Genomic DNA, 21,737 nt, shown 5'->3' with positions numbered 1-21,737 from the left:
TCTTAGTGAAGACTGTTTCTACACCAATTATTTATTTTTTTTAGTGTAGAAAGACTGAAATGATATTTTCTTGTAAAAGGTACTGCAATAATCTTGTTTACTTTGAAAACCTTTCTTTCCTTCTTTCTTTTAAGAACAGTATATAGAAGAAGACCGAACCCCTTGTGGAAGTAATTGTCAAATTCACACTCAACCTCTCAGCACTGTTCTTCTGTGGACAAAATTTCCCAACACAAGGCAAGTGTTTCTGGTCATGTTCCATATTCCAAATCTGGTGTGTTTACACCCAAATCAAGGTTAACTGCATCATCGTTTGCTCATTTGTCTCCACTCAACCCTGGCATGAATGACTCGCTGGTGTTTTTGAGAGTCCAATGGTGGCAGCTGGCGCAACCGTTGCTTTAAATCACACCGGACCAAAAATGCAGCTAAAACGGCTTGATGGCCAACAGGGTCGTCTCACCCACTCTCTTCCCCACCTGCTCGATTTTTCACTCTGTTCTTCCACAAAATGCATTTTCACAGTATTTTTTCTGAGTCGGTCTGACCACATCTTCTGTTCCATTGAACAAAAGCATTGAAAAGCAGCATTTTTTTTTGCATTAGTTTGTGTATTTATACCTTGCACTGACAGAGATCAAGGGCCTTTTTGCCAGCAGGTTTCTTTGTGTATTTCCTCTCCACTGTTATTTATATTCTCATAGTGCAGAGAAGGAACCTCTTACACTGACTCAAATAGAGAATATGCCTTCCAGCTATTTCTGCGTTTCCAACCCTTGCACATGAATGCCGGTCCCTCATGGAATTGTTGCTGTACTGTATTTTTCAAACAGGATTTCATGTGTTTGCGTATGTTCTGCCACACCAGCTGGTGTTAACGTGAAGAATTCGCTAGTTTCCTTGGTTTCGAAGAGTTCCTGTCCCTTGCGATGGCTCTCTGCTTTGCAATATATGTTTTCGCTATCACGAGACAAAACCTTCAAGCGGCTGTCATGTCATTCTGTTCATGCTCAAGTTCAGTCGTACACAACATTTCATGGCCCCGTCATAGGACTGGATCGATAACAGTCCCACTCACTTTTTAATTGCAAAAGGACGTGGGGAGAGGAGAGTCCTTGACTGCACGGGAAAGCGACAAGTAAAACAATTCTTTTATGATGCGAGAAACCTTGGCTAAAGAAATGACGCCATACAGAGAGCCATCACAAATGGAGCACTCCCTGCGAAGATTGTTTTCCACAGATAATACTACAAGGTTGTTACGAGCCTTTTAAAATGATGTCACTCTGTGGAATTTCTTATTTTATAAGCAATTCATCTAGTCACCCGCCTGGCCATTTTGCCTGTATGCCAAAACGCCTTCTTTTGCCGCCTTCAATTTCCTTTCCGGTGTTGTCAAATTGACGGCGGTATTATTCGCTCATTATAGGGACAGGGGCTGTGGCTTGGGTTTGCTCACTAGATGGATTGCTTTGTCTATTACCTTGAGGCCTTTATACACATGGAAGTTATTATTTTTGGCTGGGAGTTAATTGCTAAAACGCTGTGTTCTCACTGTGAATGACTTGTTTTCACTGTGTTATTGAGGTATTTTAATCTGTGTTTAGAGAGACAGTATGATTTGAGCTTAAGAAGCAACATGAGTGATACTGTTGTCAGATTTTAATGCTAATTTGAATATGGTTTTAAAGTTTAATGAAGAATTAGGTCTGTCCCTGGTAAAGTGTTAAGCAGCTGATGACAAGTCTATAGAAGGTATGCATTGATGTCACTTTCCTGCCGGAACACACCCCTTGGCTGGATTGAGTGGCAAAAGAGCCTGCTGCATGACTGGATTTAATAGGGAAGCTGTGAAAATGCGAGTAAAACAAACGATAATCAGGTTAAACTAAAGGTTGCTTGACTCGATCTAGTGTTCCTTACAACTTACCAGAGATCCATTGGTCCATGGATCTCGTCATGCAGCCAGGAATCGTGTTTCCTGACATTTATATGTGCCTGATTTTGAAATACATAAAGAAAATCTCAACATAAACAAAATCTGCAAATAAAAGCAAATACAAAATACAAGTTAATACAAAAATAGGTTGGTCGAAATCCGGGTGATCACAATATTATTTATGTCATATCGTCCAGCCCAAAAACTTATATAGTTTTTGTCAGTGCTTATTTAAAAACATCCAATTATGCAGAATATAAGATGGTGAATATTTAATTAATGGGTTTAAATACAATATATAACAATACAATATATAGGGTATGATTTTACTGCAAAATTCAACATTTTAACATAAAATGATAACTGCAAATCCATGTTTTGCTGCCTGGAGTCCATTTGTTTCTTTGAATTGCAGGGATCCATTTGCTTCTCTTTTCTGTAGCTTTCGGCAGTCTGTATATGCCTCAGATTTCTTGTCAAATCTATTTGTACAGTCAATCGCAAAGGTCTTTCTCGTTTTAGATGTGTGTTCTTTGCAGCATTCATGTTGAATGCTGCCATTCAGGGCCCGTATTCACAAAATATCTTAAGGCTAAAAGTAGCCCATAACTCGCCGATTTAGGAGAAAATCTTAAAAATAATGGGCATGTCAGTCCTAAATTAAGGACTCCTAGGTTTTTGCTCTAAGAGTATTTTACAAAGTGTTTTAGCACTAAAATTAACTCCTAAATCTGTGAAATGTAAGGAGTAGAGAAGTTGACATCTAAGTCACGTTGTACCATATATATATATATATATATATATATATATATATATATATATATATATATATATATATATATATATATATATATATATATATCTACAGATATATGTATACATTTATATATATACTTTACATTTGTACATGATTACTGTGTGAATGCGTTTGAATGATACTACTACTACTACTACCACTAATTTATTAATTACAATAACTAATCAATGTATTTATTTGAAATGATTTATTTATATATTTTACTATTTATATATGTTATTTCTATATGTTTATTATGTATTTTATCCATATAATCCATGCAATTACACACACAATAAACCCTTGTTTTCCAAATAGACTAAAACTCACATTTTTGATCAGTAAAATACATGCTTTTAAAAAAAAATAACTCTACAAGGTGTAATTACTGTCTGCAGATAAAAAGCTATTATGACTAACCCCAGACAACATGAGTATTAGACATATTTTAGACATTTTTTTTTAAACCCAAGTGTTTTACCAGGAAAAATAACCCTCAGATATCATCCACTGAAGAATGAATTTACTGAATTGTCCAAGATTGCAATTATTGTTCATCTTGGTCTGTTTTATTCTAATCTGTACTTCATCGGTTCTTCACGTTTACAGTTTTGTTTCATAGATTTGACTTAATATCTATGTCATAATTACATACAGCCTTAAAAGACCATGTAATGCAGATTAAAATGACTGCAGTGGCGCACAGGAGAACATTACTAGCCATGACTCAAATAAAACAGGATAAGATGCGATTACATTCTTCTGAGAGTGGCCTACACCTGCTGGAAACCACAGCCTTGGTAACCCAAACACAGAAAAAATAGACTTGATGGTATTTGAGATCATGGGGACGGTCAGGGGTCGTGCTCCATGATTTGTTGGTGTCTTTCCAAATAAAATGTAATGGAAGAACCATAATAAATGTTCAATCATTTATCGTGACCTTTGACTCTTTCATCATGTTCTTTCACCTCCTACACCCTGCTGTTTCCTGTAATGCCTTAAACATTAAAAAAATAACGTTTTTGACCACAGCTGGCTTCCTCCTTCAAGATACAGCTTGCATGTGAAGATAACAAATTGCTGGCTGTATCAGTTGCAGTTTACACAATATATCAATACGCTATGTCAAATCTATCTATCTATCTATCTATCTATCTATCTATCTATCTATCTATCTATCTATCTATCTGTCTATCTGTCTGTCTGTCTGTCTGTCTGTCTGTCTATTTTTGGTCCAATCTAAAGCCATTGCGATTTACGCCATTAAAACTGAATGTTTGATTTCTATTCATTTTCAGCATTTTTGAAAAGACACTTCTAAATTTGCAAGAGTGGGAAACATTTAATTGTTTTTCTTTCCATGTTTCCATTTGCCAGCCTTTGAAATGCACAGTGTGCCTGTATTTGCTGTTACTCCATAATCAGGCAGTAGTAAACCGTGATATGCAACCATTAGGTAGTTTAAAATACGCCTGGAAGCTCTTTTAGTGCATTATGTGTTTTTCCTTGGCAGAAAACGACTGGCTTTACGCCCCTACTCCAATCTAAAGTAGAAAAAAGCCCTCCTTTATCCTCAAGATCCTTAGCAGTGACAATATTCAAAGAGGCATGTTGTGTTGGCTTTTCATTTATCTGCTGTGTGTACTACTGTGCAGGTTCATAACACTAATTAAGATGCAACTTAGAATGTCATCGCCCAGCAGGAGAGAACCTTTAACGCTGAAGCAGAGTCTTCCCTCGCCACATCTGTACATAGATGTGCTGTTTTAATGGGATAGTTTGGGCTGAAATTAACTATAGCTATTTATTTTGAAGAATCCTAAAGGGATATTTAAAGTTAAAAACTACTTAAAGGGTTACTCTACCCCAAAATGAAAATTTTGTCATTAATCACTTACCCCCATGTCGTTCCAATCCCGTAAAAGCTTTGTTTGTCTTCAGAAACCCAATTTAAGATATTTTGGATGAAAACCGGGAGGCTTGTGACTGTCCCATTGACTGCCAAGTAAATTAAACTGTCAAGGTCCAGAAAAGTATGAAAGACATCATCAGAATAGTCAGTCTGCCATCCGTGGTTCAACCGTAATGTTATGAAGTGTTGAGAATACTTTTTGTATGCAAAGAAAACAAAAATAATGACTTTATTCAACATTTTGTCTCTGTGTTTCTCCCCATCACCGTAGCACCATTTTGTAGAACATCCACTGAACGCAAGCAACTCACTCCCTTCTCAGCCACCACACAAACAAATATATTCTACATACATTTATCAATTACACTTTGATTTGAATGAAAACAGTGCATCCGTGCAGCATGGCTGACACAGAAGAGCGTATGCTGCTTGCGTCCAGCGGTTGATGCTTAGCCTAAATAATTTTATTTGGAGCATTCATTTGAGCGCTGCAGCAGGCTTGTCTTAGGCCCACCCCAAATGCTCTCATTGGTTGAGACGCATGATGACGCCCATCCCAAGCCAGTACTGATCAACATCCCACCACTCCTGTGACCTATGGTTTGTCTGTACATGTATTCAGAGCCAGTGAGCAACGGACTTTTAAAATAATATCTATGTTAATGTGCGATAAAATAATTGCCTGTGTTAATTAAATAATGCATTAACACGATAATAATGCATTTACTTGCCCAGCCCTATATAAATATAAAACATTTAATTTAATAAATGATATAGTAAATCAAGGTTATGATGAGGAATTTATAATGAAACTAAATGAGGTGAATTTCTGGTGGTTTTACATGCAGAATTTTGAAATAAATTTAATAACAAGCACTTACATTAAATGTTCTGTTTCTGGTGTACTGTATGTTATTTGAGCTGTAAAATTGTTTTTTGTCATTTTTACAGTCATTTTAAGGTTGTACATGTTACATACACTGTAGATATAATAATAATAATAATAATAATAATAATAATAATAATGTTAAAATAGGTTTGCATAGGGGTTTCTGGTAAATTTCTGGAAACTTTCCAAAAATCCAATCCAACTTTCCATCCTGGAAAGTTTTTAACATTAAAAAAAAAAAAAAAAAAAGTTTTTAACAATCTGGAGTCTGAAACTGACTGGAAAGTTTTTTGAATACCTATTTCTGGAGTATTTAAATATTCCCTGAAACACTGACTGGACAAAAAGTTATTTTTTATTTTTTTCCAAAAACTAAACATAATTATATTTTCTGTATTTGGTGTAATGCAATATATTTATGTGGTTTAAGGTTAAAAAACACATTATTTTCCAAATACTATACATTATTGTTGCTCCTCTCAGCCCCGCCTTCTGAAACTCGTCGATTTTTTACAAAGCTCATCGTTCTGAAACGCAAGGTGTGCACTGATTGGCCAGCTATCAAGTGCATTGTGATTGACTGAGTAACTCAAGCGTGTGACGGAAATGTTACGCCCCTTACCATACTGTGATGCCCTGTCCCGGTGCGATGAGACAAAACCAGTAAAACCCATTACAAATGAGGCATTTGTTGCATCCACTGGGGATATAATTTATAATGACTTGTCTTTTTACACATTGCGTATCGCGCCACGTAAACATAAAACCATGTCTGCATTTGTGATCGGAAAAATGACAAACAACAAGCGCTACTCTACGCTGCTCAAAACTCGTGTTTGAATCATATGTGGCAAATTCTTTAAATATGAAAACGTACTTACAGGCTGTGAGTCAGAAGTGACAGACTGTCCTTGCAAAGTTGGAATTGCATCACTTTATAGAAAAAGCCTTTGTGCACAGACGGCATTGTAGGCTACTCTCCCAGGTTCAGGAAACAGTCCTCCATAAAATGCGTTTAGGAGGGCGTGGAGGAGTCTTAACTTTTATAAAGAATAGCTTGTGACATTCCAAAGAGAAAGGAAAACTTGAAATTGCATTATATTACCTGTTTAATTGGTGTGAAAGATATTTGAATTATCTGAAAAACCTTTTTCCACTATAAACCTTTTTTTTTTTTTATGTGGGGGGGGGGTCCAAAATGGTTATTCTATGACATCACTATAAAAATCTTGCTGAACCTTCATTTTCAAGAATGTACCTGGAATATTCCTTTTTATAGATCTCTTTTCCAAACAAGGATGGTTTTGACGACAGTCTAGCTCCAAAACTGGCCAAAATAAACACAGTTAAGGTGGTCCATACGGATTGTGTGCTATATTCCAATAATGACAGAATTTTAATTTTGGTATGACCTGTTTTGGGGTGAAAACTCTCAATACTGTCCTCGTCAGTCTCTTCAAACCCAGTGGCCCCAGTCTAGGACAGAAAAGCCCATAAGAGGCGGATCCTGCTAATTATTCAAATGTACCCTAATGAAGAGCCATAATAAAGAAATGAAGTCCGCTGACAGTCCGTGCTGAAAATCAAAAGTGTGCTCTTCGATCGCAGACCCTACGGGCCAGAAGAACCCTTGGATAATGAGTACGATGAGAGATTAGACTGGATCAAAGTGGAGATTAAACAGGATGGCAAACACATCGATGCTTCTAATTAGAAAGTCTGTGAAATTTGCTGAATTGGTGCAAATATCATGGATGCCGTTGAGGTGTTCTTATCGTTCCATTTTTCTCCCTCGTTTCCAGGAAGCTTATTGACTGTGCCAAACCCAAAATCACCGCAAGGGGTGAGAGGTGCGAGAAGCCTCATCTTAATTAGGGAAATTGTTGAATTATTATTTGTGACACATGCTTTTGTGAGTCAGGCTTTTTGGAGAGATTAGTAACTGTGATCAGTAATGTGTCGTCTCACAGCTGTGATGGCAGTGAATCTTGAATACTATGATCAAAAAATCCTTGCTGGTACAAATGAACAGGCACAAACAGACTTTTTATGTATTTTCAGCACAGATTGTTCTGCAGAATAGATTCAGTGTTTTAAGATGGATATACAGCAGTTCTCAAACTGTGGTTTGTGAAGGATACCATGTTGATATTAAAGTAGTAATATAAGTAATCATATGTATTTATATTATTTGAATATTAAATCGATAATCATTACATATGTGTGTTTTAATACATTAGATAGATAGATAGATAGATAGATAGATAGATAGATAGATAGATAGATAGATAGTACATTATGTTACAATACATTTACAATATGTGTGTTCTAATGTAATATGTTTATCTTTTGTTGTTGTTGCATTTATTTGGTTTATAATGATATATCAATAACTGACATGCATTAGTGGATACAAGTGGTTCAGTCCATCATTCATACAAACTGTTTTGAGGTAGTTGGTAATTTTTCACACCTAACCCTAACACGCACACGCACATATTGTGTTTCAATATTTTATGGAGACATTCCATAGACATAATGGTTTTTATACTGCACAAACTGTATTTTCTATCACCCTACACCAACCGTACACCTAAACCTACCCCTTACAGGAAACTTTCTGCATTTTTAGATTAAAAAATAATAATAATAATAATAATTCTGCATGATTTATAAGCTTGTTTCCTCATGGGGACATTTGGCCCCATAAATACCAGGCAAACACACACACACACACACACACACACACACACACACACACACATAGACAGACAGACAAACGGATAGATTTTCTTTGTGCACTGACAGAAAAATTAGCGAACCACTATCATGTAACACAGTGTAACACATCTCAAGTGTGCAGTGTTGGAGGTTCTACAGGACCAGGATTGGGAACCACTGATTAAACAGATGGACGTGCTAGAATTTTTTTGATAATTATTTAATAAATATAGAAAATTTTTTTTTTTTTTTTTTTTTTTTTTTTGCCCTAAGTAAGCAAGTGATGATATGTTCTTACAACCTCCAGTAAGGCCATGACAGAGACCTGGTATCAATGATGTTTGCTGTATAAAGGAAATATATCTGTCTTGATGCATGCAGCATGGATATTGCATTATCATACTTACCTCACATTTAATTCAGCTGCTAGCAGCATTTTCACCCCAGGACAGAAAAACCGCAGCTGCTCTCCTCCTCAAACTCTGTTAGACCGTATCTGTGCTTTCTGTTTGTACAAAGATTAGTCTTCTGCATGTAAAACGCAAGCAGATGTTTCATCTGTCAGGCAATAACAATGAGGTGTCCTGCAGGGTCTGTGATATTGACCTCGTACCCTGTGCTCGATATGTTATGCTGTATAGTGATTGTTTTGGAGAGATATTTGACCCCCCTCTTAGTCGGAAAGTCCCAGAAGATAGAGAGGACGTAAGGACTGAAGGGCGACAAAGATTTATTCTCTCACATAGAGAGTCGACTGTACTCTTTGGTCTATTCCTGAAGGACGCAGCAACATTAGCCAGCACAAATAGAAAGGTTTTTGCAAGCGGCATTGCTGGAGGTCTCGGGTGTGTTTTATTTTGAGGTTTCCTCTTCGCATAAACCCACCTATGAGTTGTTTTTGCGGCCATTGTCGCCTGTTGTCGTCTACTAGATCATTAGCTGTGTTTGTTGAATCAAGCATTATTATTACTACAGTATATTGCTTAGGGATTTGAACAAACCCTTTACTGGGGTTGAAATCCAAGAATAGTTTCATATAAAATGTAAAAGCATAGACTGCAAAAAGAAAATGCACTGCATTTCTGTGAATTTTTAAATGAAGGATACAAATAGACAGGGGTAAATGACAGCAGTCTCGAGAGAATGAAATTATCAATGTTTATGTATTTTTATATTTTATAAATGTCATTAGCCTTATTTTCATAAAAAGGATTAATGCTATTTAGTTCCATTAACAATCAACACATACTAATACTCATAACATATATCAACTGTTTTTCCATAAACCAACAACACCACAAAACACATACCTCAACAAGCAACTCTTATTAAAGTGAAAGTATTCTTGAACAAGTGTCTCTTATGAAAGTGAAAGTGAAAGTGACGTGACATTCAGCCAAGTATGGTGTTTTTTTGCACACAGACAGAGCAGTGAACCCGCAACTCGGCACAAGTCTTCGATTCTTGAAAGGCAAAGTGTCTCTTATGAACCAGTTCTTACCAACAATTAGTGAGACTCAGACACAACATTGACCGTGTAGTCCGATTCCCAAACCAGTGTGAATCAGACTCTTACCTTATGAATCTTCAAACCAATACAATAACTAAATAAACTAATCAAACTAAAAACTACAATTCCTGAATCTTCAAACGGCTAATTCCTGAATAAACACTTATAGACCAGTTATTTTTAGTGAATCAAACATAAACAGCACGACCAGTGTAGTCTAATTCCTGACTGAATGACTCTTATGAATCAGTTTTATAATGACTCAAACACCAAAAGCATGACCAGTGTAGCCCGATTCCTGTACAAATGACTCTTATTCTGAATATTATTTTGAATCAAACACATACAGTTGTAGAATACTTATAAGCCTGTTCTTTTTAGTAAACGAAACATGAGCTAAGTAAATGTTGACTAGTTGTTAATTTGACAATGCATAATTAAAAATATTGTGTTTTATAGTATTTTACGTAAATGTTAAATTGGCTAATTTAATACCTTACAACATTTTTATTAGTTTAGAAGCAATTGTTTAATATCTAATTATTTTATTTTAATAATTAGATTGTGTTCCTGAACAAATAACTTTAATGAATCAATTCTTATTAGTGAATCAAACACATACAGCATGAACAGTGCAATCTGATCGATTTCAGAGTGAATGATTCATATAAGTCTGTTCGTTTTAGCGTTCGTTTTAGCGTTTTAAATCAATCACAAGCTAAGTGAATCAGTGTACTGTATTTGTGGGCTAGTTGGTTCATCTGACAAATGACAAATGAATGAGTTTAATACAGTACCACAAGTATTTTGTAAATGACAAATGAATGAGTTTAATACAGTACCACATTTTAAAATATATTAAAACTTTGGCTATGTGTGAAAAAAATGTGTGCGAAACATTTAGAAAATGTTCATATCTTTTTCTAAACATTTAAAAAGTCTTAATAACCTTTAATTATTACCTAAATAAAAGAAGAGCAATTTAGAAAATGTTCATATCTTTGTTTTATGTGGTTACGTGATGCAGCGTATCCAAGGTCTTGTTTAGCGTTAATGTGTACCTATATAAAAGACGAGCATTGACAGTCCACATTACAGCCAGTGCGAGGTAATGCCGTGTTTTAATTTAATTCAGCGTCTTCTCTTTTGAGCTCAACCTGCTTGGGAGTAAATTGAAAGCACTTCGCTATAGAAATGTTCCGTCAATCACCTCTTCCTCTGGTGTCCCTGTAGAGAAATGAATGGTTGCATTAAGATAGATGTTATGGTCATTCAGATGGTTCCCACAGAGCAAATAACATCCTAAGTGAAACGTAGTGTTCACAGGAGAATCATCTGAGGGCTGTAAAATGAAAGCTTTAAATCTGGACCATTAGATAAGACTGTCATAACAAGGCTACCTCGCCATCACGATGCTGTTGGCATATAAGTCAACCTGGAGCTGTCAGATAATGTATTTATGTTTCAGAGACGCATTTGAGAAAGCTGTTGTTAAGTGGGCCCTGTGTTTAAGGGTCATATGCGTTTGCTTTGTTTGGAGCTTGTGTGGGAATAGACTGCGCTGAAGACTGGACTGTCAGTCACAGAAGCACACCTGCCCTTTAATGTCAAACAATTAGGATGACTCAATCAGACAGCAGGAGAGGAGGAGCTGATCTTCACCCATATTTAGCTGATTTGGCTGCGCTTGATGGGCAGGTGGACGTGTGCGTGGACAGATAAATGATGAGATGCCGGTGAAGCGCAAGGATGTGACGAGATGCTGACAAGCATATTCTGCTTAAGGAATGAGAAAACGGTTGGTGAAATTTCACTCAAAAGTTTGGAAGTCAGTCTTTTTTGACATGCAAATCAGGATTCACTCGGTCAAAGAGAAGAACACTGTTTGAAAATAAGGTTTAAGGAACAGTTCACCCAACATTTGCTGAAAATTTAGTGTACCTCAGCTTAGCCAAGATGTAGATGAGTTTGTTTTTTCATCAGAATAGATCTGGAGAAATTTAGCATTAAATTGCTTGCTCACCAGTAGATCATCTGCAGTGAATGAGAGTCAAAACAGCTGATAAAACATCACAATATCCATCAATTGCTGTCTTGTGAAGTAAAAAGCTGCATGTTTGTAAGAAACAAATCCATCAAGATGTTTTAATTTTAAACTGTTACTTCCAGCTAAATATGAAAAAAAAAAAAAAAGTTGTTTTGTCTGAATCAGGAGAGAAATACACATAGACCAAGCACCATTTAAAAGTGAAAACCATCCAAAAAAATTCTAAACAAATATGTTGGTAGATTTTGATGTGAGAAGACAGCAGAGGATGGAGTTTTTCCACTGGAGGAAGTGTTTTTATGGATTTTGGCCACATGAAACAGTTTAAAGTTAAAACATCTTAATGATGGATTTGTTTTTTTCTAACAAACATGCAGCTTTTGGTTTTACAAGATGTTATTTAATGGACTGGAGTCATGTGGATTACTTATGGATTATTGTGATGTTTTTATAAGCTGTTTGGACTCTCATTCTGATGGCACCCATTCACTGCAGAGGATCCATTGGTGAGGAAGTGATGATGAAGAAACAAACTCATCTAAATCTTGGATGGCCTAGGGGTGAGTACATTTTCAGCAAATTGTCAATTTTGGATGAACCATTTCTTTCGAAAACATGAGTTTTAGTTTATTCACTCTGAGGCCATCTGCTTCGAAAAGAGGATATGTGCATTTAAATTTGACATTCTGTCTTTTTTGGGAAAACAGACCAAAAATATTCAAGGCTAATCTTGCACTCAGCGGGTGTATCCAAATTCTGGTCCAATAAAATGCTTTTTAGAATGATGCCAACTAGCGATAGAGCACAACAGTGAGTGTTTTTTTCTCTTTTCTTCTCCCTCCCAGGAAATATTTTTCCCATTATCCCCCCCCCCCCCCCCCCCCCCCCCATTAATTCCCCAAAAAGTAAATAATCATAATAATAATAATAAAAAATCTCTCACTAAAGAGTTCTAAGCCGTTGACTAGTTTTAAAATGAATCACTTTACATCTTCTGATCTAATGCAATATATATATATATATATATATATATATATATATATATATATATATATATATATACTTTTTTTGTGGATACACTGATTTTACTTCAGATAAGAAGGCATTCCTTGCATTTATTTAATTTAATCTTTTTTTTTTTTTTTAGTTTTTCTTTCTTTACAGTGCAGTCTCATCCATCTCTAAACTGCCTCTTTACTATAGAAATGTATGCGATTTTACTACAGTCCCCCTGAACGTGAAGCATATATTACGGACTTCATAACCATCGGAGGCGTATGCAGGTCACAGAACGTGCTTATGATCTGTGGTTTGAAAATTAGATGCTTGCTTCAAGGTTTTTTTTTTTTTTTTTTTTTTTTTGAAAGGCTCAGGTGGTCGTAAGGCTGAGTTCAGCGTCTAGACAGGGTCGGAGCGCCGGTAGATGGCAGTCGTGTCCCTTCTGCACTAGACAGGAAGAAGCAACTTCAAACCCTCACACTTAGTACACAGGCTATACACAATCACACACGCACATGTGTGCGTCAAACAGGCGCTACAGACCTGTCCGAAGGCGCGTCATATAATCTATAACGTTCAGGGTTATTGCACTCGACCAATCATTGGTAAAATGGAAAAAGATTGTTGGGCCATTGAGTTTTACGCATCCAAGAAGACGCCGGTGAGGACAGTCAGAAGAGTGAGACTTTGGGCTGAGGGCTACATCAATACGTGTTAGAAGATTCTTGGTGTCACCAGCGGAGCGCGCTGAGCCGATACCCACAGAGAGCCGCGCGTCATACCACACTAGATACTTCACACTAGAACTTCATTCACCGACGAGATCTCGGCGTATTCGACGGGTCTCACCTCTTTAGATGTTCCTGCTCGCGGGGTGACTCACTTGTAGCTGATCTCCGTTTGGCTCTCTCGCGCTGCGTAATTCTACGGCTTGGCGCGGAGCGCAGCAGCATTCGCGTGGATTTTCGTCGCGTCACTGGATTGCTTTTTGCCGGAGTTGAGTTGAACTGTATTGAGTAGTATCTGGTGGGATGTAGCTTTTGATGAATACCTCGTCTATGACAAGTTTATACGCGTTTGAAAAGGAACTACGACGGTTAGTATATGTAGCCTATCTGTTATTTAACTAAAATAAGGGATTTGACTCACATTTTGGCTCATTTTTGTCCACTTTCCTTAAAAAAAAAAAAAAAAAAAAGACACTTGGAGGATTTTGTCCTTTTTTCCCTCCTTTCCAAATGATCTTGGTGGTCTTGTATAGGATGTGATATACGAATATTTGTGTTTGCCAACGCACGAGGCTCCTCTCTCAAGGCATTCCGTAGGACATAATCACATTTCAAGGAAATAAGCATCTTGAAATCCGCACTGGGCTGTGAGTGGAAATCTAATCAGATCGGGTGCGTAAAGGAGGAAGAAAAGTTCCGTTTTAAACCACGACTGTGGAATAAGAACATCAGCGATCTGCGTTTATGGTCTGTTGAAGATTGGGATGAAGAAAGAAATGCAGGGAATGGTCCATCTCAGGGATAAAACCCATCTAGATGCGTATTGGCTGAATGTGAAACCCCAAATCTGTGTTGTTGAACGCCAAGAATGACACGCAAAACCAGGGAGACGACGAATTAATTGATTTATCAGCAGGAAAAAGACTTGGTACACCGGATTTTGATGATGCGGGGCAAGAAAGCATCGAGATATCTGTTCTAGAGGCACTCGTCTATATGATGGCATTGACAGGAAGACCGAGCGGATATACAGGAGCGAATTTCTTCTCATAGAAGCTTGTGAAAGCAAAAGTGCTCTTGGATAGCCCAGAGTACACGCCGAAGAACATTTCATTCGCATCGCGCTTCATTGCTTGAGAATTGCGGATGGATTTTGGTGCTTTGAAAGCGAACGGAACGTTTGCGATCTGAACCTCACAGATTTAGAAAGTAAGTCATTCGTGATTATATTTACATCACTGGACACTTTGACGTCCCTTTGACACATAGTGCGTCTGGTTACCATTAAAAGCATGGTGGATAGCCTATTGCGTCCTTAACATCTAAGGACACTTAAAATACAACTGTAGTAATTAAAAAGGTCACAATACAGTCACTTGTGTAATTTGAACAGTCGTTTAGTATATATTCATACGCATATCAATTGAAGCGTCCTCTCGCCGGCTGTTAGCTTTTCTCCACTGTCTTTATCTCTCTCTCTCTCTCTCTCGTGTGTGTGTGCGCGCGCGCTCGTGCGTGCGTGCGTGTTTGATAAATGTGTGCGCTATTGGCAACTGCACAGTGTTCCATCTTTGCGGTTGAATCGTTCTTTCATTCATTCTTTCATTCATTCGGTCGCAGTGTGATCTGACACATCCGTTTTAAGGCATGGTTCGATTCGTCATATTTTATACAATTTATTGTGCGAGAATAAAAATTAGCAGTTATTCGGATGGTTATCAGTTTAGATTTGGTTAGAATGAGGGTTGTAGTGCTGGAGGCAGAGATACAGGCTGTTGCTTCTTTGCTTGTTTGATTGGTCAGACCCATTATATATATAATAGTTTGATTTTACTGTGAAAGTACACATTTCTTTTCCTCCAATAATTAGGAGGGTTCTATACATAATTGTAACTTCCAAAAAACTTTCATACAATATTTCAGAGTAAGATAAGTTCACTTAAGTTATACCATAGTATTTAAAATTAATTTTTACATAATTTCATTTTTATGCAGTTTGCCTGTGTGTGTGTGTGTGTGTGTGTGTGTGTGTTCTAATGCTGCTATTAAGATACAATTCCTATAAATGTTCACTTTTTTTAGCTTGTATATGTGAATCCATTTACAGCATCATCTGTGGGGTTTAATGAACTGGCCGTAGTATAGACATTATATGATTCAAGGCTGACAGAGTTTGCTGTCCATGGTCCTGAAATCCCTGCCAGTAAACAGTAGAACCGCACTACTATTTGTGATTCTCTACTTCCCACTGCCTTATGCTGCTCTGCTTTATGAACATTCAGCATTAGAGGTTCTATTATTTTTTCAACCATACATACTATATAGTCCAAGTCAACTATTTTAAAAAACGGATTACATTGGAGGTTCTGCATCAGGACAATACAAGGATAAACTTAAACAAACATGTCTAGATTAGCCATGCCGCATATTCTGAGGTCATAGCTGTCAGTCATAATTAACTGTCCTCTCTACTCGAGGAAAACAATTATCTGTGGCTTGCATCACTAGGACCAGTGGTTTTCTTTTTGACTTCATTATCATAGGTATCAAGTCAATAAAATGTTGGCAGAGAAGTCAGTCTTCTACTTTTTAATTTGTGATGGCTAGAGCAATCTGGGAAGCCATCTTAATTTAGACCAGTTTGGGATGTTTTGCATTCCCAGTTGATGTCTATTGGTTTGGAAAGGAAGTGATAAATGAGGCTGCAGCCAACAGCTTATGCTTTGTGAATGTGTGATCTGAAGAAGCTTCTTCTAAAGAAGAAGTCAGGCAATCTTTGACTGTAATCTGTGCTTGCTTGTTTTGAAGACACTAGCTCATAGTGCATAGGACATTTTTAAATCAGTTTTTCTTCTAAACCAAATCTCCTCTCAAAGTTGATTTTATTCAGAATAAACAATCCAGGCTTTCCTTTCATCTTTCCTTTCCTTATTAAGATCAAGAACGTGAAGCTCTTGCTCTGCTTGATGTTTTGAGGTCACAAGGTGAAGAACAACATGGTAATATTATTGTTCTGAAAGCCGAGTGGATCTGAGACTGTGTGTGTGTGTAATGACTGAATTATATCCATCTGTCAGACGAACTCCATTTTGTCCCTTCGAAGTAGTCAGTGCATGGCCGCCCACTCTCCGTCACCCTTTGGGAGAGCTTCCTGTTGGCCAGACGCCCGATCCAAAGCTAAGAGGCCTGAGTTAGCACAAGACCCCTTTGCTGAGATGTTATAAACTTAGAGGTTATATATACAGGAGGTTTGTAGACATTTAAAGGATAGTTAACCAAAAAAAAAAAGTTATATTTTGTCACAACTGACAAACCATCATTTCATTCCAAACCAGTATATCTGTTTATTCTGTGGAATGCAAAAGAAAATACATCATAATAAATTGGCTGAACTATCTATTTAAAATGTATTTAAAAAACGCTGTTATGTGTACGAATCTGTTCTTGAATAGGGAAAATTAGGTTGCAAATGAAAATTAAATAGGAAAACATGCAGAACTATATTTAGATCATTCCGGATCCAGAGTGTCAAACCAAATAATCACACAGGAAGTAAGAAGAGTAAGTTGCCGTAAACAGCACCGACGTTTGTCTTGTTAACAACCCAATAGAAACAAAGTCTTCATCGCATTCGCACCTTCAAGCACCTGCCCCTATTCCCTGAGGTGAATGAAGGATTTTTTTATCTTCACTCTTTTCCAGGCACTCGATGGAAGGGGGAAAAAAGAAGTAGAGGAATGATGGAGTGATGTTGCCTTGGGGAGACGAATTGGGCCGCTCATTTTATGTTCCTTTGCTGTCAGGAGCTTTAGCATGATGAAGCTGCCGGGTTGGGTGGAGAGATGACATTTGTTTGTTGGTGAATGATACAGCATGATTCATGTTTCTGTGGAGATGCTCCATTCCTCACTCCGTACATCTTCCAAACTTTTCTACTCGCTCAGCCCAGCATGGGAAAGACAGAATGTCCATTAATCACTTTTTTTTCTTTTTTTTTCCAGTTTGGTCATAAAATGCAGATGTCAATACATTTATTGTCCAGCAATAAGATTTGCATCGTAAATGATTTGTGGAATTGCCTTCGGGTGAGATTTTTGAGATTTATTAAAACAGGTTATGTTGTCTTCGACGTCTGGTAATTGATGAACGACATTGTTTTTCAAGCCCGAAAAGAAATCTGGGTTTCATATCAGTAGTATTTATGGGGCGTACTGATGGATTTCTGGAAGTGCACGCAACTCAGGGCTTGTTTATTTTACTGTTCGAGTGTGATAGTGGTAATATCCCATGAGTCTCTTGGGTGGCTTCTATAAAGTGAGCTTCTGTGGGCATGAACAGGGATTAATCATGGTTAAAATAAAGCCACTTCCTTAAGATATAAATCACGACTCTCTTTGTCCTTTTCCATCGAGAACCTCCTTTGTAGGAAGATGAACATAACTCCAGCAATAAATGAATTTATACATAAAGCTCTAGAGATGTAACATACATTATGTGTACTAGGATTGTGCAACATTCAGAACTGAAATGAAAATGCAGTTTAGATTTCTAAATCTGAATTGAATTTGAATGCAGTTAAACTCATTTTGAATTGAAGCTGAGTTTTCAGCATTATAAGTGCCACTTGTATTTAATTATACGTTACTTTTTTCAATTTGTGTCACTGCTAAAATCTTTAATTATCAATTATCTCCAATCAAGACCTCAAATATTTAAACCATAGCATCATATTTAGCATATTAACTTTTGTTTTCCAGGGTGGAATAGCATTTAATTTCCCAGAATGCATTATCAGAGTTTGATTTCTTTGAAATAATGCTTCAGTAAATGCATCTTCCTGGCATTCCAGTTCAGAATTCAAATCAACTTCCTTTGTTTTGTGACCAAATTCAGACTGAAAGGAAGCCAGTTCTTGAATTTGAATTTGCCGGTCCCCAATGCGTACGGTGTACCATGTGATTTCCAAGCTTTATCCATCAGTTCTGCAATTCGCACCCCATTCTATACATAATAAACACTTTCAAATCAGGCAGATTAGCTTGTGTAAAACCCAGCTTGGGCGTGAATTAGTATTCATTCCTTAAACTGCCGTTGACTGCTATCAGTAAAGCAACCAGTCTGTCAGTTTTTTTGTTTTTTTGTTTTTTGCATCCTGAGGTACAATTTCTCCCAGGGAGATTTGGTTTAGTGTGAAAGGCAGATTAAATGGTAAGAGAACCAGGATTGGTGTGCAACCTCACTCTCCATTGTCTAAATCTTCCTTGTCACAGCATAGAGATTTCTTTCCTGAGTCAAACTACAAGGCCGCGTATGGGAGGTTATGTAGGTAGTGCATATTGATTGATGGGCTGGAGTTGCGGCGAGGATGACATTGAATTGATGTTTTTGTCTTTTTTTCTGTCTTAAAGCAAGTTGTTTTTTTTCTATGTCAGAATTCAGCCGTCAGCAAATGCTGTGTGTTTTGTATTCAGTGCACTGGTGTGAGCAAATGGGCCGGTCGACCTTGCTTCAGAGAGAGTGTATGACAATATATAACTCAATAATACATCTCGGAGCTTTTAAACAATCATTTGACGTCTTGTGAAACACTCTCTTTAGGATCTTGAGTTAAGCTGGGTTTTAGACGTTCACCGGTAGATGTAGAAATCTATGATGCGGCCATTTTTAAAGAGCTTTTCACTTTTCACTGTATGAATGTATTTAAGCTTCTGTGGAACACAAATGGAGAGATTTTGAAGCTGAGGCTGGTTGTTCTTTTCCATTTAGCTACAATGAACAATGGCTAAAACTTTAAAACAAACGCTTATTCAACATAAAAGTTGACTATATTCCATGTCTTCTAAGATTAGACAATAGTTTTGTGTGAGGAACAGACCTAAACTGAACCAGATCTGAGTCCAGATCAGTGTGATTTGTGAATGAATCATTCAAATGGTTTGAATGATTCATTGGAAAGATCGGACTCAAAAGAATGATTCATTAACCAGTAAGACACCACTACATGTACTTACATATACTAAAACCTTCAAAATAAATGCTAAACCACCAAAAACATTGTCTCCACTTAAATGATTTACTAAGCAATCATATGGCTTCAGAAGAGTGAGACCTATAGACTATATGTTTTTGTGTTGCTTTTAAAGTTTGAAAGTAATTGCGTGAAAATCAGTCTTCCACAGAAGAAAGTAAGTAATTAGACAGTTCGGATCGACATCAGATTGAGTAAATGGTTAATTTTCATATTTGGGTGAATAATACCTTTAGCAACACTCTTCTATGTTGTTCTATATGTTTTTGCAGCATGGACGTTTTAGCCCAGCCCGTTTTGCACACACTCACATTGACCTTTCATTAATCTCCTTCTCTTTGACCTGAGTGTCTTGAAGTGTGAGCGTGTGTGTTTTTCTCGAGTGGTCCCTTGTCCACAGCCCCTCCTATGGGATGAGCACAGCACATTTCTCCAGTCGATGCCCTAATCAATCAGAGCTCTGTCTCGCCGCATCAATTTTCTGGAATAATCTGGCCGACATCATAAAACGGCCATCTTGATGTGCTGGATAGACACCGTTCCCCCCACCCACACAACCTGGCTATTATGGGCAAAACTTATATATATATATACTTATATATAGTATGAATGAGAATATACTTCATAGATATTTTATTCATAATTTCTAGGGGTGCTAATAAGTGTGGCCAGTGCATATAACTGAGAATTTTTTTTAATTATGTGATTTTTTTTCCCCCTCCACTTTCAATTGTTTTAGTTCAATGAAAGGTTCGATTTTGGTGAATTTGTTTAATAAAATATTAAAAGGAGAAACAATGCTCATATTTATTACTTTATTTATTAAGGGGTTAATAATTCTAAACATTTATATATGTGTGTGTGTGTGTGTGTGTGTGTGTGTGTGTGTGTGTGTGTGTGTGTGTGTTTATTTTTATATAGAAATGTACAGAATTATATATATATAGTGTGTGTGTGTGTGTATGAAAAATTATTGTATATGAAAATAACATATATAGATGAACAGATACAGAGAATAAAATATAGAATATTAGCAAAAGTAGATATATATGTAGATATAAAATAGAGACTAATAATAGTAATACACACAAAAATATATTAAAAAAGAAAAAGAATCCAAGTAAACACAAGCAAATGTGGAAAAGTTTAGAGAAAAATACTGCTTTAAAAATAATGATTCAATAAAAAAAAAAATACAGAATTTGACATTATGATTTCATTCTTATTTAAGACTGGTCAGAAATAATGAAATTAATCAAAATTATGTTTTAATGACAAGTAGTGTATATTTGTATATTCTTCTTTAGGATTATACACCTAACATAATTAATAGTAAATATTTTCCAAACATAAAAATGTACACATATTCATGATATATTTGTATTTTTTACTGTATAAGTGGATCTTTACACACTAAAATTTTAATCTGTGCTAATATTTAATATCTAAAGACGATCATCATGTTTGGCGATCGGTGGCATCATAAAGTTTAAAACCCATTGGTCCAATCAGCCTCTGTCCTCAGATCTGTGGCAAAGGCAGCATGTCCTTAAAAACACAGCTAAAACAGGCCTCATGACTCAATAATGAGGGGTAAACTCCCCTACCCAACCCAAACCAAGCTCAGCTAAAAGAAAATGACCTGAATCAGCCTGTAACTGGAGTCACGCCGGGCTGACGTCAGTCGACCTCTGCGGAGGCCTGCAGCTGGGCAGAGACGAGCCGTACCTGTGGACCAATGATGGGCCCTACAGGTGTGTCTGTGTATGTGTGTGTGAAAACTGCGCCCGAGACGGTCTCCCTTTCTGGGTTGCACCTGTGAGGCATCTGTTCAAGGCTGTGCGGAACTGGCCGTATTAATTTTGCTGCTAAATTGAAAGGTTAAAGCTAGCAGCAGAGGAGGTGACGGATTGCCGCTCACCTGGTTCCTCTGGTACTAAAGCACCTGTTTAACTGAGGTGAGGTTCAGTTGTCCTCCTGTCATAGGAGAGAGAGGGAGTTGTTAATGATGAAGCCTAGGAGAATCTACATTTAATAGGTTATTTGAGAGAACAGAATAAAATAAGAGCCGCTGGAGTTGATTGTTCTTATCAGAGTTCATTAACGCAATTTCCTCTCACAAAGGCCTTGTGCAGAAAAGCTCTCTGGCTCAAGTAATGACTGGA

The 21,737-nt window shown here is 37.0% G+C and overlaps 1 protein-coding gene across 7 annotated transcripts in view; it reads left to right on the top strand.

The window, feature by feature from the left end:
- Positions 1-21,737, top strand: part of lrrc4ca (leucine rich repeat containing 4C, genome duplicate a) — a 212,880-nt gene that overhangs the window by 132,148 nt on the left and 58,995 nt on the right. For 3 of the 7 annotated variants that reach the window (XM_042753565.1, XM_042753567.1, XM_042753568.1), the window contains exon 1: positions 13,203-14,753. The exons of 2 other annotated variants lie outside the window; for them this stretch is intronic. The gene's annotated coding sequence lies outside the window, so the exon portion shown is untranslated. Of the gene's footprint in view, positions 1-13,202; positions 14,754-21,737 lie in introns of those variants that run through there. 2 more of the 7 variants (XM_042753563.1, XM_042753564.1) reach the window with 1 other exon arrangement.

This window comes from Cyprinus carpio, chromosome B25 (genome assembly GCF_018340385.1).
Source record: "Cyprinus carpio isolate SPL01 chromosome B25, ASM1834038v1, whole genome shotgun sequence".
Classification (NCBI taxonomy): Eukaryota; Metazoa; Chordata; class Actinopteri; order Cypriniformes; family Cyprinidae; genus Cyprinus; species Cyprinus carpio.
The sequence above is the reverse complement of the archived record's forward strand: the minus strand, read 5'-3'. Positions and strand labels throughout refer to the sequence as shown.